Source organism: Pogonomyrmex barbatus, unplaced genomic scaffold, assembly GCF_055798465.1.
Source record: "Pogonomyrmex barbatus isolate J1 unplaced genomic scaffold, ASM5579846v1 scaffold6, whole genome shotgun sequence".
NCBI lineage: Eukaryota > Metazoa > Arthropoda > Insecta > Hymenoptera > Formicidae > Pogonomyrmex > Pogonomyrmex barbatus.
The window spans coordinates 3,212,276-3,231,501 of NW_028297160.1; the positions used below are offsets into that span (position 1 = coordinate 3,212,276).

General features: G+C 37.8%; 1 protein-coding gene and 1 long non-coding RNA gene across 4 annotated transcripts in view; one reads left to right on the top strand and one right to left on the bottom strand.

The window, feature by feature from the left end:
• LOC148935100 (uncharacterized) overlaps positions 1-10,566 on the top strand; it is an 11,077-nt gene extending 511 nt beyond the window's left edge. The window contains exons 1-2 of one of the 2 annotated variants that reach the window (XR_016140701.1): positions 1-7,957; positions 8,030-10,566. The exon at positions 1-7,957 is cut by the window's left edge and continues 511 nt beyond it. This is a non-coding gene — a long non-coding RNA (uncharacterized LOC148935100). The remainder of the gene's footprint in view (positions 7,958-8,029) is intronic. The other variant, XR_016140700.1, reaches the window with a different exon arrangement.
• Positions 1-19,226, bottom strand: part of LOC105429002 (serine/threonine-protein phosphatase 4 regulatory subunit 1) — a 145,676-nt gene that overhangs the window by 98,274 nt on the left and 28,176 nt on the right. The gene's annotated exons all lie outside the window — the stretch shown is intronic.

A 19,226-nucleotide genomic window follows, 5' to 3' on the forward strand; every position in this document is an offset into this window, starting at 1 on the left:
CGTTTATAATTTTTTCATCAATAATTATTAACTTTTTTGGATAGATCTTTCGCTTCGTGAAGATTTATTTTCGTGCCAAGTTTTAAAATGGCTAACCGTACATCCCAGCAGACGCGTAGGCGTCCCAGAGTCATCCCCGTGTAATCTCGTCGTTTCGCGATGACGTTTGTCAGGATGCTCGCAGTTGATGTCCGCACAGAGATCCGATGCCGCTAGTTATTATTGTTCCCGATGAACGACCTCGATGCTCGTGGCTTCTACGTAGGTAGGTAACATGACGCGTGACGTAGATCCGCGGCTCGCTCGCGTCGACAGACGTCACGCGTCGTCGTGGCGACTAGAGCGATTCTCGATAATTTGACTTTTTAACGAACCTCGTCGACGCAATTCAGGATTCGTAGTTCAGTTGTTCGCGCGACGGGCATGCCAAAATATACAGACGAGATGCATTCGTGAACAGCTCAATCGACGTTAATGATTCCATATTTCTCTTTTTTTTTATCCGAGAAAAAATATATTTATTTTGAAGGAGTATCGATCAAGGGTTATGTAAATGTTTATTTATCAATTGTTATTATCGCGACAATAAAAAAAAGAATTTAAAAATTATAAAAATCACCAATATAATTTCCAATTCCAATAAATGGAGATATTTAAATAATCATTTTTTTACTCGATAAAGATTTTAAATGTCTAGATTTGTTATTCCCTAATTAAAGATTCATTACTGTATCCCACATGGTCTTTTCGTTTAATGTTCTTACACACATGGTTCTTACGACGTTGCGACGACTCGTGTAAGTAATATATCGTTATAATCGCAACTGCGATATGTCTGGGTTAATTAAACGGAAAATTCCTTGTATTTCACTCATCAGCATAATTTTATTTTTTTATGTTCTCGACATTCATTTTTGCCATTCCTCAAAACTTTCGTTTTCACACATATCTTTTTTTTTTTAGAAAAATTATCGGAAAAATTATCAATTAGAAACAATTAGCAATCAAGTCGGTTGAAAATTCGTCAGTAAGTACAGGAAACATATTTGTTTCAATATAATTATTTTTACTTCGTGATATCATCGACTTTTTTCAGGAATATTTCCATGCCTTTGGCAGAGAACAAAAAAAAAGTGGAATTTATAAGAATTTGTTGACTAGATTGTCGTGAATGAGAAGGATAATTTCCTGCGGTCTTAAAAAAGAATTGGTTTTATAGTTTACTCACTACAAGTGAATCACAAATTTTCTTAAAATCTCGCCCACGAGAGTGACTCGTAATCTTACTTTCGGCGAACTTGAAAATAGTATATCTCATAAACGTATAGTAACGCTACGTTACGAAACAATGAGTCGATCTAAACGCGTGATATTATGTCGCAACTTTGTGAGTTCTACGAGTGATAAACAGGTGAATGGTGCTTCCAAGTATTTCGGTGATTCAAGAAATCTCTCGCGTACGAGCGCGAGTATCTCGACTGAATTACTATCGAATGACTAGCAGATGACCTGCGGAGAAGTCAACGTATGTTAATTAACAATTTTATCTCACAAACAGTAGCATGAATGAAACACGAATGGAATTATTTCAATGGATGATTGAAAATTAAGTTCTTTTAGAACCTCCGAACCTATGCGCGGAATATAATTATATAAAAACGGACGGAATTTATTTATTATAAAATTGGCAAAATGTCTTATCAATGATAATTTTAGCGCGTCCATCTAAGGTTTAGGATATTTAATTTAGTTTCATATCTATTTCAGTTTCGCAATTAAATGCGCCCTATTATTATAAAAGGTAATCTGAAACAGAGATTCCGTAGCGTTAGAGAATAATATCGCTTCCACGAATAATTCCCCTTATCTACGAAATACATACTTTCATGACGCGAATTGTGCGATAACGTCAAACCTACCTACGCGTTCATGATTCGATATCAATTTATGACAGCATTGCAGATGACGTTAACTACAATTATCGTCATACGACGTATGTTTGATAACATGATTTGCAAAAAGAGAATTGTATCATCGACAATTATTATTTCAGAAGACATCGTATGTTATTGGAAGATCCAATTGCCCATTTAAGAGAATTATATTTTAATAAAGTATTAAATAATAATAGTTTAAAATACATGTTAAACTCTTCAATTTTCTTTTGTTTAAAATTGTAATAAATCAAAATCTCTATTTTTTTCTGAGTTATATGGAGATTTAAATTTTAGTAATCGTGACACTTCCAACGAGTAATCCGCGCGCGTGTGTGTGCAAGTATGAGTTATTTTAATTACCAGAAAAACCAATTACCAGAAAAAAAAAATGTTAAACGAGATGTTATTTTTGTGGATAAGAAATTATTTTTACAGACACAGCTTCCGAACGACACGTTGTTTGGGTGTCGTAATCGGTTGTACGGTGCAGAATGCATTCGTTCATTGGTGACACGAAAAGAGAGGCGTGAGAGAAGAAAGACGAAAAGTCATGAACGGGCCGTACGGAGGACGACGACGGTTGAGCGGAAAGGAAGAGAGTATTTTTAGCGATTACACATTGTTTTGTTGACTGCTCCGGGCGACATTGAATCGCGCGCTCTCACTGGGGGACGAGTACGGTTAACGCAGCGAGATCTTGTGCGTATGCGTTACAAACGCGACACTCGTAATCTCGAGAGACCTCGATAGGCCTGCCGAATAAGATACCTCTAACGAAACGAATAGAGCCCGGGAGTTTGAGAAGGCTGAATAAATAAAATCATATACTGAAATTACACTTCTGTGTGGTCACTTGGTCTCTTTTAATGCAATTTTTGAGATTAACAAGTTAATAAAATTAACCTGACATAATAATGTCCGAGTGTAAACAAATTTCTTTTTAGGAAATAATTATTAAAAAATTTCTTAGAATTCTTAAAAAATAATTTCATTTCTAAATATTTTCATTTCTATATTTTTTTTTTTCTTTATTAAAATGATAAAACGTTAGGTTTAATTATGATTAAATTACGTATTAAAGACGTTCATTTTAGATTAAATCTTTTAGACTTTTATACGTTAATTTTAAACTTAAATATGTAAAAGATTATAATTCGTATAATCTTCCATTTCACAATCTGTGTTATATATTTTTTATATAATCGTGCAATTAGAATTTTAAAAATATTAATATCGTAATTAATATCGGAATCAGAGATTACAAAATAATAAAAATTATCGAAAAGATACGGACGTACACGCGTAGCGTAATTCTGGGTTCGGTCTGTTTTTTGGCTTGTTTATGACTTTTTCATGCCTCGTGATATAATTGACCCTACACGGTTCACAGCATCATCAAACGAATTCCGTCAGTTCTCTCGGAAGATAATGGATTCATTCATAACGATAATGATTCGAGGATTCAAACTCGAGACGAACTGCACGAGGAACCATACGAAAGACATAGCTGTCGACACTTGATAAAAAAAATATCAAAAACATCACATTTTCCCAATAACTTAACATATATCAATAGCGATAATTATTATAGATCGTGATACGATATTAATTATGAATTAACGTTTTTTAATAATATTAAAAAAAAATGATATTAAAATAATTTTATTTCTATTTTACGTTGATGTACTTTTTTTAAATGAATAGTTTAAGAAACAAATTTTTATCAGAAGACGCAATATACGCAAATATTTAACAAAGGAAAATTGAGGGAATAATAAATAGAAAAAGAACAAAAAGTGAGAGTAATGTACTACGACCGCATCTATATGGCGGCAGAACAGGAAGAAAAGGAAAGAAAGAGAGAGCAGCCGATGCGACCCAAATAACACGAACTCCCACGTATAAACCGCGACCAACGCATTCACTTTCAACGTCAGCGAATAACCGCGCCGAGATTGTCATTTATAGGCCGTCAAGCAGGACCAAGCCAGTTCGACAAAGATCCGCAAGAACGAAAAGAATAAAAATCAGATAATTTACGGAAAGCCTTATTCACTTGTATACGTTAATTATTATAAAAGTTCAATTAAACTTTCGACTTATTATAGTCGAATAGAAATTATCCTTAGATTATTAAAATTTCGAACTTCACAGACAATGTGATGAAAAGAAATAAAATATATGGAGTGCGCGTTTCTGCATTTCATTTGATGAACCATTACTCACGTTTTTCCAAGCGATGAAATCGCACTCCCGAAAAATTGTCTACTTTGGAAGACTTACCTGCAACAAAAAGAGAAATAGAAAATCATGGTTGATTATATAAAAAAGTAATAAATATCGATAAAAATAAAGTTTCATGAGAATTTCTCATCTGTCTTTCGAAAAAAGGAAAAGAAAATGTACGAGGTCGTTCAATCTTCTCGATAAAAAAATAAATAATCTTCGTGTGAAGAAACACAGAAGGATCACCCAATCCTTATATTTTACTAGCCATTCGTAAAGATTTTCTTTTCAACATTGTCGGCCGCATTTGCGGAAGGCCGATTTGGCAGGAGGTATCTTTGGCATCGACGTTGCAGCCGGCGTGCCAGCTTGTCGCGATCAGGACAATGATCTCGTGTCATTGCCCGATAGCCTAACATCCTCCGATCTCTTTTCGATAACTTCACAATCGCCGAAATTATCGCGATCATTTCACGATACGCCGTGCATCTGGATCCGATCCCGGATTAATCTCCGTTTCGTTCCTCCTTGCCCTTGCTGGAGCAAATAAAACGAGCCACATTGTTGCAAGTCAATTAAGGATTCGCGATACCATCTACGTCAATCATCTCGGATTATGTCATTAATTGCGGGAAAATAGATAGGGATAGTGTTCTTGCAATTCATTCGGTTACAATGAAGCTGAATGGTAATCAAATATTACACGGAGAGCGATCGCGAAAGCATAGGAAAAAAGTCTAGGAATGCTTTCGACAATCTATCTACATCCTGGCGAGTCTGCGCGCTTTATCGAATCGGCGCGGCGTGTGATTGATGAAAAAAAAATTATGTGCGCGAACGTTGGAAAAAAACGAGACGCGTATTTCCTCGATCATATTTCCGCGATCATAATCCAAGATGGATACGCATCGAGAACCCTTTCAACCGCTAATGACACGTTTGATTAAATATCGGTCGACATTTTTTTTTTCGCCCGTTATCGTTCCGCGCCGCGTGTGTTACGGATGGATTCGCTCATTAAGGATACCCTGTAAGTATACAGGAAAGCATCCGAAGACTCGTGCATCTGTCACCTGGCGCTGCCATGCTTCCCTCAACGCGCGTCCTGACTCACTCAATAATTGCGCAACGTTCACCGTCATCTTCATTATGAATCATCGTCATCGTTCTACAAGGAGCTCGGTCACCTTTGCAACGTGCTGGCTAATTATGTGTTAGATAAAAAAAAAAAAATTCGTGTCTCTCCACGTGTTTGATTTAACGTCCTCTGCCCTTCGAGATGCCTGTCGAAGCGAGGGAAACGACTAATCTCGCGCTGTGTGCTCCCTCTTGCTATGATATCGATATAATTTGCTTCTACTGTAAGTAGTACTCAATTATAATTTTCTTTCTTTAAATTGTATTCTTCTTTTTCATTAATGGAAAAGATAACGTTTTTTTTTGGCAAATCTTATAATACTTTTTTTTGTAACAGAATTTATTTGTCTACATTAGTATTTAATTTAATTTAGCTTTTAGGCTTTAGGTCTGAATTTTAAAGTACGATTTAAAGAGTTTATTCGAATATAGATAGTATAGTTATAATTGATATAATTTGCTTTCGCTAGAAGATACATAATTTGAAAAAAAAAAAATTATTTTTTATATATAATTTTTCTTCCCCCCGAATTGTATTTTTTGTTTTTTTTTTGTTAGCGAAAAAAGAAACTTTTGACTGACAAATCTGTTTATAACACTTGACGAGCATATCATAATTAAACGCAATACGCAAGAGTACATTGCATCAGCTACTTAAATCGTCAGCGAGGGGAGGAGGGAAAGAAGTGATATGGTTCGCGCAAGGAAAGCCCAACACGCCGAAGGGTTGGTCAGAGTCGAAGATATGGTGGAGTGAGAGGCCAGAAAGAACGAGGATAGTGGCGGAGGAGTAGGAGAACAGAGAGAAGAGGAGGAAGATGGAGACAGGGAGGCTTAAGCAGGGGGCAGCAGGTGATGCGCCAGGTGGAGGACGATGGCGCGTGCGCCGTTTTGCCCCCCGCCTTCCGGTCACGTGCCCGGACTTCACAACCCCTCGCCCCATCTTTCTCTTTTTCTCTCATCGCGGTACTCTTTTTTTCGTTCGGTTTTATCTTTTTTTTCCAGAACCGTCGACTAAGATACTTCGGCACTTTCGTTCGGCCCAGGCATAATAAGTGACAATACGTAAAAAATGTAAATGTCTTATGTACGGCCATGTTAATTTCAACGATCATGTCGAAATTCACCGGTAAATTTCCGCTGAAGGAAGGCTGAAGGAATGTCTTAACAGGGCGATTTATTTAAGACTTACATGCAGCGTTATGTGAGAAAAAGATTCTTAATTATTTACAAGGGGACATTCAAATAAAATTTGTACCTTTTATTAAAATGAGGAAAAAGATTGTCCTCTATTGTAAACTAAAATTAATGTACGATCCTTTATCGCATCTTTCTTGCGAGCAATCTCGTCGAGAGATTTACCGTAATACACCAAAATAAACGCGCCGGTAGCGAAACGAGAGGCTTGTTTTCCTGTTGCGCCGCGGCTTTTGGCGGCAATATGCGTTTCTTGCTTCGCCGGAGACTTAGCAGAACCGACAGATGCCAGTCGGACGGAAAAAGTAAAAAAGAGCAACGTGGATGGGGGATGAGCCTCCGCTGCTCGCACGACTGTCTGCGCGGTGTCGATTATCTTTTGTATTTATTTGGTCGGGCTTTTATTGCTCTTACTCGTGTGCCTCCTCTCCACTCCCCAGGCTCGCCTCTTGCTCTCTTTCGCGAAAACACGTAGGGCGTACGGACGGACAGGAAGTCAGATAACCATCGACCCTTACGCCTGGCGTCTTCGAGAAGCGAGCCCTCCGCGTTTGAGAGAGATTCCTTCTCGCACTCTCGAACTCGTGGCACTCGTATAAACGTGTGCTCGGGGCATCGAAAATATTTATCGGACACGTGCTGTCCAGCAAACCCCACGAAAGTCGACGATTTTAACATTATGCGACGTATATACGACGTGTATATTACACATTTAAATACATGAAAATATGTAAAGACAAATTATTCTCTTAACGCTCTTCTAAATAATCAAAACAAAGTTATTATATTATCGATCTATCAATTCCAAACTATCTTAAAGAAAATCTTTTTGAAGATTGTAAGAATGTATCTCTAACAATTTTTAGAGTATGTTGTAGAGTATGCTTGTTTAAAAATGTATTTCAAAAAAATCAAAAATTTATTCGTTGAAAATAAAAGTAAAGTAAGAAAATAAAAGTCAAAACAGAATATAATTAGTATTTTTCGAGAATTATTATTATGATAAAAGGCTAAATTGAAATACTCAAAAATCGCAAATATTATGTCGAATTAAATTTTGTGAGGACGAAACCAGGAGATTCCAAATTGCTGGAAGATGATTCGTAAACCAGAGGAGAGAGGGTACGGGAAGAAAGCCTATATCCCTGTATACAGGCATACGATGCATGGTGCCTGCTGGATAACCACGTGGTGCGTACGTGTCAGCTGCGATACGGACGACGGTAACTCGGGTTCCTGTCAATGTCGTTTGTAAGCTGCTTGGGTGATTGCTCCTTCGTCAATTTCTTTGCCAAAAGGGAGATAAACAGAGCGGTGGACAGAGAGAGAGAGAGAGAGAGAGAGAGAGAGAGAGAGAGAGAGAGAGAGAGAGGAAGAGAGTGCGATGATGAAAAATCGTGTATATCGTAAAAGTATATACCAAAGGTAGAAGAGCACAGCAAGATGGAGAAGGTAAGAAAGTAGGTATACCGGTGGCGTACGCACAACCTGGCTACCTGCACCTAATCTAAATTTCTCGGTTCCACCCATAGGGCCCATTCGGGCCTGCACCCCGGAGCGATGCACGCGCTGCTACGAGAAAAAGGAAGGAGGAAGAGGAAGGAAAAAGGTGCATGGCACTAAGAAATCACTTCATCGCGGCAGATGCTACCGCGAGGTGTGGGGAAGAGGGTAAGGGGGCGAGAGAGAAAGGTAACTCGGTCCGATTTTATTTCTTCTTTTTCTTTTCTTTATCGTGACACACTCGTGCGGGACTTGAAGAGAACGCTTGCTGGAAAAAAAGTGTATTCATTTTCCGAATTTGATATTCATGAAGAGATGAAACGAATTCGTGTAATAGAACTGGAGAAAATGGAGACGCGTACAATCAATCAAGATATACAGTACGATTGATTACGTGTAAAATTTTGATCGTATTTTTGACACTTGTATACATAGCGTTAAATATTTTATATAAATTAAACTTTTAATTAAAATTTTGAAAGAATAAAATTAACCTAACGTATAAAAAATATTTTTATTTTTTCTATTTCTGATTTGTTTGTTCAAAAGTTAAAAATTTACTGATTATTGAAAACTTGCTTTGTGAACCTGTAAATCTTTTTAGAAATATTTTAAAGTAAAATTGATTACAAATTGATCAGAGATTTTATCATCAAATTGAGATTGACGGATTAAAATTAACATCCAATATGCATAACAAGTTTTATTAGAGAGTAATTCATTCAATTAATTTCTTATAATATCTGATATCCGATTTCTCAATCTCTGTTTCCAACGTAATTCTCATGTTGACCGAATTTAACGATGCGCTAACAGATCGATTCAATATTGGTCGCAGACTTGAGTTTGAGTTTCAATTGTACAGATCAGTCAGATCATGTGCATAACCTCATCATTGTCAATAGGGATCATTAGCTACGTCCGAAAGTAGTCGCGTGCTCAACGTCAATAAACGTGATGGCATACAAGGTGTTCTCGAGAAGGCTGGACATACGCGTTCACCGGTCCGACTCTTCGTGAAAGAAACACTAAAGCGGTACCTTTCGTATAAAGGGAGCTAGTACATTCCGTAATCACTATATTTAAGAATTGTCTTGGCCGTAATAAAATGTGTAACAGACAATCATCATCAATCCGATACGAATCGTACTTTGTTAATTGAATGTGATGAAACTGAATTAATGATAAAGGAAATTAAAAGAAGAAGATGCACGTAGATAAAAAGGAGATAGAATTTATTTAATGGCTCGATTTAAGTAATAACATATAATTTTTGTAGCGAAGCATTTACCTTCCTCGATTTCATCTTTCTTGGTAATAATAATACTGGTAAAAGAATAGTAAAATATTTTAGAACAGATAGCGACGTGGGAAAACATACGTACTTACGCCAACTCATTTAATAGCCGCATTATAATTAGATTATTCATTATATAAAATATATTATAATTGATTAAAATAGAAAGTTCCATTGGTATTTATCGAAAACGTTATTTTAGTAGTTTAATGATTCTTGGATTTTCACATATTTCTTCTTTTTATATAAAAAAGAAACAAAAGCTTACTATACAGTAAATCATATTCTTTTATTTACTAATCCCAAAATAATCTTGTATTAGGTAAAAATTTATAACAAATATTTAACAATCAAAAGAGAGAGAGAGAGAGAGAGAGAGAGAGAGAAAGAGAGAGAGAGAGAGAGAGAAGGAAAGGGAAGATGAACGAAGATGTGGGAGGGGTGAAGCAATATGCAAAAGGAAGAGACGAGAGAGGAAGGGAGGGAGGAGGAAGCCGAAGGAAACACATGCCGCGAAGGCTCGTGCCACGACGATCTAAGCCGTATCTCGCGAGCAGTTGCAGCTGCCTTACCGCGCGCGGCACAGCCGCAGCACAAACCGCCTTACCGAGAAGCCCTCTCCACCCCTCGTTCTCCGGCGCGTCTCGTTGCGTCGTTGCGTTTCTCGACCTACGGGGCACGCGGCGCGGCACCGGAGGGGCCCATTGCGTCCTTAAAACGAGCCGTCGTCCCTCGGGCACCTTCCCTTCGCCGCGTCCGAGCTCCTTCCGACATCTCTCTCCCCCAAAAACCTACCGCTACCGATCGCGCCGTACGAGGTGCCGGTCGAAAGGTGGTTAAACGCTTCGAGGGGGAGAGGGTGGGACGCACTTCGCACCTGGACTCTTCCTTCGTAGCGCGTGCAGAAACGCGAACGTGCATGACAGCGGTGGCGATTGCTCCTTCCTCCCCTTCTCTCTCTCTCTCTCTCTCTCTCTCTCTCTCTCTCTCTCTCTCTCTCTCTATTTCCTTCTTTTTCTCCCTTTCTCTCCTCTCTCTTTCTTTCTCTCGCCGTGCCAATGGCAATTAAGAACCTGCCGCGCAATTGTCTTCCTTCGGGTGCAACAGTCTGATCCATACCATATTACAACCTTGCAGTGATGTGATCAACTTACAGATACCAGATACATTGTTTTTTAAAGTGAATCATAAATTTCGCATACAATTTAAAATACATACTTTATTACATATTTTGATGGAAAATAAAGTTAAAAAAAAAAAAAAAAAAAAGAGATCATTTAAAATAAATCTTTTCAGATCTATTAAATGTTTTAATATTAATTTATTTAATTAATTAATTACTTTAATATTAATGACTATTAAATGTTTTAAATTAAAAACAAACTAGAAAAATTATTTATAATCTCCAAATCAGAGCTTTGGTGCATTTATAGAATCCGCTCAAAATGATGTAATCGCATTGAAACGTTCTAGTAATATATTTTGATAGCAGAACGGTGCGTCAAAACATGGGAAGGGGGGAGAGAGAGAGAGAGAGAGAGAGAGAGAGAGAGAGAGAGAGAGAGAGAGAGGAGAATAAAAGAGAGAGAGTGCCAGAAGCTGTATGCCTGACTGAACAAATTCGATCGTTGTCTAGCATTTGACGGCTATTGGGCAGAGATATATTCAGTTACCGGGTTTAACGCGAGTCCAATGTCGTAACACGATAACCAATCGTCTCGCCTCTGTTCTTTTTCGAAGAACCGGCAGTGGCATTGAACCCCGTCGCCTAATGGATCAGTGAATCGTTTCTTACTATATCCGAGAAATCTTATTTGCCAAGTACTTTAAAAAAATAAAATCTGTCAAAAGCATTTTGTATTATTTTTTTCAGTTATATCGTAATCACCGCAGAAACTAAAAAAATAATCACCTCCATCAAGTATAATTTATAATATTTATACAAATCGAGATGAAGCATTCGTCTTCCGTTGGATAACAACTAGTAAATTTTAAATATGTATATTGCGTTTCTAAAAATTTAAATATAAACTTTTACTTAGCAGCTCATCGCTCGGGATCAAGATAAACCGCGCCAATTTTCTTATTTAGCAACTTGACACTTCTCTTTGTGTCGCGTCTCTCACAAGCTCTAAATGATGCACAAAATAACCACCCGATATTCTTTTCCCGTTTCGAGCTTTCCCAAACACTTTTATTATTTCGCGAAAGCAGTTCTCTCAGGCAGTACTCGTACCTATCGTTTTCCAGGATGGCCTTTGGATAAAAGGTTCGGTCCTCCCGGAGGATGAAATAGTCCGAAAGAGTCCCATCACCGTGACCGAGACAGAAAAGTAAAAAGTGATGGTGGAGAACGAATACCGTGGAGAAACACTTAGTTGCCGTCATGTTTAATGCACATCAAAAGGCTTTCCTCGTCTCGCACTTTTCTCCGGAGGAAAGTTCTTTAATATTGTCCCAATCCATGGAACATTCGCGACGAGATAACCGATGAAAGATGTTGATCCTAGTATCGCGATGACGTTGAAAAGAAAAATACTGCAAATTTGTCGATGTCGGCTTAACGCGAGGAAACCGCGTGGAATCGTGTTTTCTCCTGGTTCTCTTACTTTGAGCAGTGTATTATTTCTTTCAATACTTTAGGTATTTATAATAATAAATTTAGAGCCTTTTACCGATGATTGATCATTAAATGACGCATCCATACTATGATTGTACTATTTGTACTATTTTGTGAGTCATTTCCGCCGATACGATAACAGTGAATACTTTTTCCTGAACAATATGTTATAACTTATTACTTACATAGAAGCGCCAAACAATGACGGAGAAATAAATTATAACAAGTATGATTAAATGCAGATATATCGATAGATAAAATTAAAATTCTTTTTTTTTTTACTTTTTCATTTTGTTTCAATCTCCGAATTAAAGTTCGCGTCCGAGTAAGCAGTACGTCGGAATCAAGAGGAAAATCGAAAACACCGTTGTAAGAACGCCCTTCGAAAAGATCGTTATTGGGGGTCACGCAGATTACTCCGGGGCGGGCATCATTTCCGCGTGGGCGTGTGCCGCTCCAAGGGGGTGAACGGAAAACGGCGACAAGGACGACGAAGGGGAGCGTGATTATCCCTCTCACGTCGCTCTAGGATTAGACTCGTCGATCGCACCAGACACGACAGCTGGAGTAAATTTTTGAAATTCCAGGTGGTGTCTATTTCCTACCAATCTTCCGGTGAAATTACAGATCGGCGTTCCGATCTTTCTCTCATATTGTTAACATACAATAATATAGTTATTATTTAAGAAAAATTCCGATTGAAATTATGATTTCAATGTTAATTAAAGCACTCCTACCCTTTGTTTCTTGTATGTATATTTCATTATGTTAATTTCTCAACACTTTAAATGACCGCGTTAATACGCGCTGTATTCGTTCCTATTAATTTTCCATATTAGAAATTATATTTTGTGCGTATAATAACAAATTCCTTTGTTCAATATAAATCCGTCATCCGAACCTGTTCACGCAAAGTCACTCCGCAATCAAAATCATAATTCCAGCCGGTTATAATATAAATTTAGAGAGATGCACGTCGATGTCTTTACAAATCCGCATAGACTACGAATTAAACATTACAATTTAAATGGGAGAAGAGAAAACGGCACGACGGCACGGGGGCATCGTTCGCGCGCGTGTTTGCGAGGGGCGCAGTGTGTAAATTCGCATCTCGAAGCCGAAGAAACGCTGGTCGTCGATCGCTGCAACTCTCTTTCCTCCTTTCTCTCTTCTTCTTCCCCTCCCCCCCTCCCTTTCTTTTTCTCCCTCTCTCTCTTGCTTTCCCCGCACACTAGCGTCGGCCGAAGGGCACCCCAGAAGCGGCGAGACCCAGAGGGTGCATCGGAATCGCAGAGGTCCGAGGGTAACAAACGCGAGTAAAATGGATAAAGGCTACACCTGGCCTCCGGATGGTCGACGGCGGCACGCGCTACTCCTCCTCTCTTCCTCTGCCCTTCATCGTTCTCTCTTTCTCTCTCTCTCTCTCTCTCTTCGTCGCTCTTCTCTCTCCCCACGAATAAGTCTCTTTCTACCCGAGTGTACACACCTGCCTCTCACCGACACGCATGCACGTTGTTACGGCCGTGCGCGCAGCAAGGGTCGTAAATGCACACGGATTACTCCCGGCGATGCCGGTGATGCGGAGGATGTGGAGAGAGACAGACATCCACTGCCGTAACCGGAGCATGGAGCACCCCAAGCCCTCGTTTCGGAGACAGGGGAGAACGTCAATATCGGAAAGGAACGTTTTTAAGTTGTGCCTTTAAACATTTCTAGAATGTTGGAAAATTTACTTGAATACTAAAAGCTGATATTGATATTTTATAAATATAAAAAAGATTATCAAAACGTAATTCCTTGCTATTTTAAGTATCATTTAGAAGTAATTGAGTAATCTCTTTATAAATTAATCTATGAGAGATTTTTTTTCATAATTATTAAAATAATTCTTAGAGTAAGATTTCTAAAAAATAGTAGTTATTTGAAAACAATAATTTTAAATTGTTATTTACAATCAATTTTCATGATTGTATAATAATTACAATATTTAAAATTAATATTTTTAAAAAATATTTATTAATAACTTAATAAATATGTAATGTTATTTCTTAAAAAATAAAAATGTTGAGAATGTTTTGTTTTAGAATGATCATGTATAATTGCAATGTTTTGAATATATTTTATTGAATTAGTTTAAATTAAAATAATTACCAACATTTTAAACAAAATAATCACATGGAATCCGAAAATCAATTCAAAGTATCAACTACTTGTTTTTGTTTATAAAAATATTATTTTTTAATCGCAATTTTAAAATAAAAAAAACATTTTATTTACTTTAAAAAAAATATTTTGAAAAACTTCTCGATTGAAATACAAGAATTAAATCGTTGTACTACTAAATGCATTCAAAACACGATAATATGACAAACAGAAGAACTTCCATTCTACTCGTGCAAGGATGATACTTGCAACCCGATAAATTTGTTTTTTCGTTCGCTCATATGATAGCATTGATAAAGGTAATTCTCTTGTTACGAAAATCGAACGTTTTAATCGACATTTGAAAAAACACCCGGCCCTGCCAACAGAGGAGACGAACGGGACAGACACAAAGCGAGAAGTTGCACGAGAGAGCAAAGACCTAAAAGCCGGCTGCTGGCGGTGACGCGACTGTTTTCGTAGCTGTTTCCGTTGGCGCTACCCTCGCCGCAGCTTCCTCTTCGTTAGCCTCGTCGATCCGGCGATCCCTTAATCCCTCCTTGGGACATTGCATCGGAAAAGTAGTTACGCACATTTTTTTTTCTCAAGATTTTCTTCAGAACATATTGTTTTCACAATATAAACCTTATCTAAATGTCTCATTAAAATTATTATACTACTACTTAAATCAAGATTCACCTCCAAACAACTAATTAAATTAAATTGTATTAAATTTTAAATAAATCTTTAGAGTTCGTAGATTCCAAGCGAAAATCACTTTCCAAATAAATTTTTATTCTCGCTTTAAATTCTAGCTTTACATAATCCCATTTGATAATTTGATTATTGTATAAGTATATTTATAATTTTGTTTCTAGAAAAAAAGAAAAATCCTATAATCCTTTATAGAAATAGAATGAATAAGAATGAAATAGAATGAAATAGATTGAACAAATGCTAACTGCGTTCACGCACGTTCGCGTGTGTAAACGTAAAATTTTCATGGGAGAATGCAAATATCGAGCGACGAGCGAGCGAGCAATAATCGACGTGGACGAACGCGTTATTAAAAATTTACCAGCTTGCGTTTTCTACATTATCGCGACACCGTTAATGAGGCGAGGGGTCTTTAATGACCGTTTTCTGTGACAGATGCATAAAGGTGTATCATTGAACGACGTTTTCTCGTCGCGTTTCTCAGTTCCAAGGAATTATTAACGTGCGATGGTTACGCCTCCGAATGGGAGCAGAAAGCGCGGAAAAAGCACGCGGCTAGTAGGTAAGACGGATAACGACGAGAAGAAGAAATGAGACCGGCAGATGGTCATAGGGTAGCGCGTAGGGTGCGTAGGGCGCGTGCCTCGGTTTTACGATTTCTTTCGAGAGACTTTCAACGGAGGCAATTACGGATACTGGACACTTCGTGATTCCGGCGCGAGCGATTATTTATTTCTCGCACGCACCTCTCTCGCCTACACTTTCTTCGATTGATTCGTCGATCAATCGTCGATTGCATAATCTGAAATAAATTCCTTTTCCTCTCTTCGATCCGCCATTTCCTGGAAAAACAGTTACGATACTTCCCATTGTAGTCGCGACATGCATTATCGAGGAACTGCCGTTTTTTTTTTTTTTAAATACATCATAAAAAATTTATTCATTTGCGCATGCAATACATTGACGTGGTGCGCAACGTTTACCGTGCTATAAAAATTCGCATCGGCTAATGTGTTCTCTTTCGTTACTTTACGTCGCGCAACATCATGCAATTGTGGTGCTATTAAAGGTGAGGTATCGAGATATCGTAACCTCCCCAAATCTCTAAAAAGAGATCCTTCCTTAAAAAGAGTGAGTTGAACTCTTATCTAAGCAAAACCGCGTATCATGCTAAAAAATTAATTCAATATTGATTTACAATTATTATTATAAACATTCTACCTAGTTATCTACACGATAGCTATGACAAATGGTTATTTTTACTAATTGAAGGTTGGACACCAACATTATAAATAACGAAAGTACATGCATAATAAAACAGCGAGTTCTTGTAAATAATGTTCGTTTGTCGTATCATTCTTTTACGAAATCAACTGTGATATTTCCGTAATGAGATAATTTATTACAACGACAATATAGTTAACAAACGAATAAATAAACAATTAAATGACGATTTCTCAACGAATAACGGCTCGATGGCTCATCGGGGGTAGTAATTTTGCAAAGCGAGGGACCAACGGCGGGTGAAGAAAAAGCGGAGTGACGATCGGAAAATCGTGCCATCTGGCCGAAAACTGTGTTCACACTGAACAATGTACGTATTATCTATTCTCCGTAGTGGCAACGACAGAGGCACGACATGGCAAATATTCGACGGGATCGACCCAGTCACCAAATTTCGTCGCTTCTGGCTCACATCAACTAACAGCGCAAATCGAATTCGTGGCGTGCACGTTAGAGGGATGTAACCTGCGATAAAGAACTTTCGTGGCCTATCAAACGACGATTTATAATAGAATTAAAATCTGTCGTTGTAGCCGCAGTGGTGAATGAAATGTGACGATATTGCTCGATATACCAGTTTTATGGAGAAATTACTTGTACGTAATGTTTCATAAACGTGCATGATTAATAGGCATGGATAAAAAGTTAAATAAGTAAAAAAAAAAAAAATGTCTGATCGACTAAATCTACATAAGCGACTTTTACATAACTTACGGATTCATAGGGGATCTAAATCTCTCTCCGATAAAGTATTGAATTTCAACAACCGAAGAACCGAACAACGGAAATAAATTTCACTCCGTTTTTTCTCATGCTATTGAAATAAAATTGTAAATAAACAACATATTTAAAAGGTCAGAGAGACAAAGAAAAATTGGAAACAGAATGTCGAACGAAATGCGAAAATACTGTTTGCTCATGGTATATGAGGTATGTCGTCACATATTTTCGACTTTTATATTCCGTCTCTAATTTTCTATGTTCAATCGAAGTAAGATTACAAACATGATTTCATAATGGTAAACTTTATTTTCTCGGGAAGTATTTAATTCTTGTAAGATACTTAATATAAAAATGACACTTCACACAATGGTGGCCCAATAATGAAAGCGTCAAGTTTCATAAACAAAATTACTCGATCGCTTCGAAAAAAAGAAGAATTTCCATATGTTTCCACCAAACTTTCCAGACAAGCAGCGATTTTACGGGAAGGGAGCAGACGGTGGTAAATATAGCGAAAAGAAGGGACAGAACGGGTGCGACGGGTGGACGGGGGGGGGGGGGGAGAGCGTAGCAGGAAGTCGGAAATGTGTCGAAATATCAGAACTCGTTAAAGTATCGCGCCCACACGCTTCGGTCCACTTTCGGCGGCGAGTCGCGTCGTCCTCGGCGTTCGTCGTCGTCGTCGTCGTCGTTGTCTAGACTCCTTGCAGACATGACCTAAGGCCCGGATTAATTTTAGCAGTATTTTGTTTCGTCTGCCGGTCGGTGTCGTACGCACACGGAGTACCATCCAGACAAACCCGTCGTGTCGACCCGTCGCCCCTCTAACCCGTTCGGTATTCCGAAATATTTCCCATGCACGCGTGACGCGCGTTTCACGGAACTGCGTCGCGACGTCGAAAGTGTTAGCACTCGTCTAGAATGGTCGCCGATGATGATTCCACTTGCCCGTCACAATGGCGGTCGCTTCCCCGAAAAAGAGGCCGTCAGGTTGTCCCGACATAACAGATTGTTAAGTTGAACGTACAGCATAACGCGTTAATGGCGTATAAGAACAAAAAAATCCGTGTTCTATGCCATGCGTTTAACGACTAACTTTAGTCGCGTACGATAATTTATTCGTGTCATTTGATGTGGTTATATCCGAGGTAAACACAGGATTAAAGTCAAGCGGTCGCGTTTAACGTTAAGCGATGTGAATAAAGATCAAAGTGTCAAGAAGATATGCGCGCGAAAATGCTTTCAAGATAAAGAGATACGCCACGGGATTTAATATTAGCCCGAGCGCGCTTTTACCGTGTACTAATTTTTTACGGAGGAAAAATGAATTTAATACCATGAATTTTACGATATGAGGGAAGAATGTGTGTGTGTGTCTATTATGTGTATATGTGTGCAGTAATGCTTACGATATTCTTCGTCCGTCATGAACATCTTGGCTCCTACGTTAACCCGATATCTCTCGGATTCGTCTACACCAGAAGAAATTACATGGTTACACATGAAATCCTGCGCGCAATGCACGTAAGTTATCCCTAACTTTATGGATAATCCAAGAATGCGTAAGCGAAACACACCTTTAATTACACATTGCGTATTGGAGGAACTGGCGAACATGCGAATGCAATCCGTAAGAAATATCTTCTTTCTATTGACCTAAAGATAAATCGCCAATTTGGTCAATTTGTCGAGAAATATCATTCACGGAAACTATATTTAATATTTTAAGTATATTAAAATATAAAAATTTATATATATATTATATATATAATTTTTAATATATATATTTATCCATAAAAATACAAATTTTTTTGTTTGTATTTTGAGCCATATTTCTTTTAACATTTTTATATATTAAATTTCGTGAATGTTAAGAGGGGGATTAAACTTTGGATAATACGAAACAAGATCAGGACATTTCTTTGGAATGATAAATCTTTTCGTGGAAGTCTCGATTATGTTCGATCGTGTATGCTAATATTCTTAGTACGGGTTCGTGCATGGATTACAGTTTGCGAAAAAACAACGGCGGTTTCACCGGCGACTGAGGCAGCACGCTATTTCCGCTTTTTGCCTAGGTCCACTTAACCGCGAGGCGAATCGAAAGCTCTTCTACCGTAGAAGATTTATATTTTTCCTGTAGTTATATACGCGTAATAATTCTTGGAATTTTTAATAAGATCACAGAGATTTTCATTGCGATAATTCAGCCGGTATAGTACCCGAAGGCTTAAGAAATGTGTGTGTGCAAAACATGTTTAACGTCATTCATTTTGAAAATTACTTTTATGATGGGAATATGTATCTGTTTTCTGTTTTTCATGCTATAAATGCAATAATTATATTTCTTATTATATTTATTATTCGTTATTAAAATATGTATATATATATATATATATATATATAAACGCTGTAAAAGATACGTATACTACATGTGCAAAAG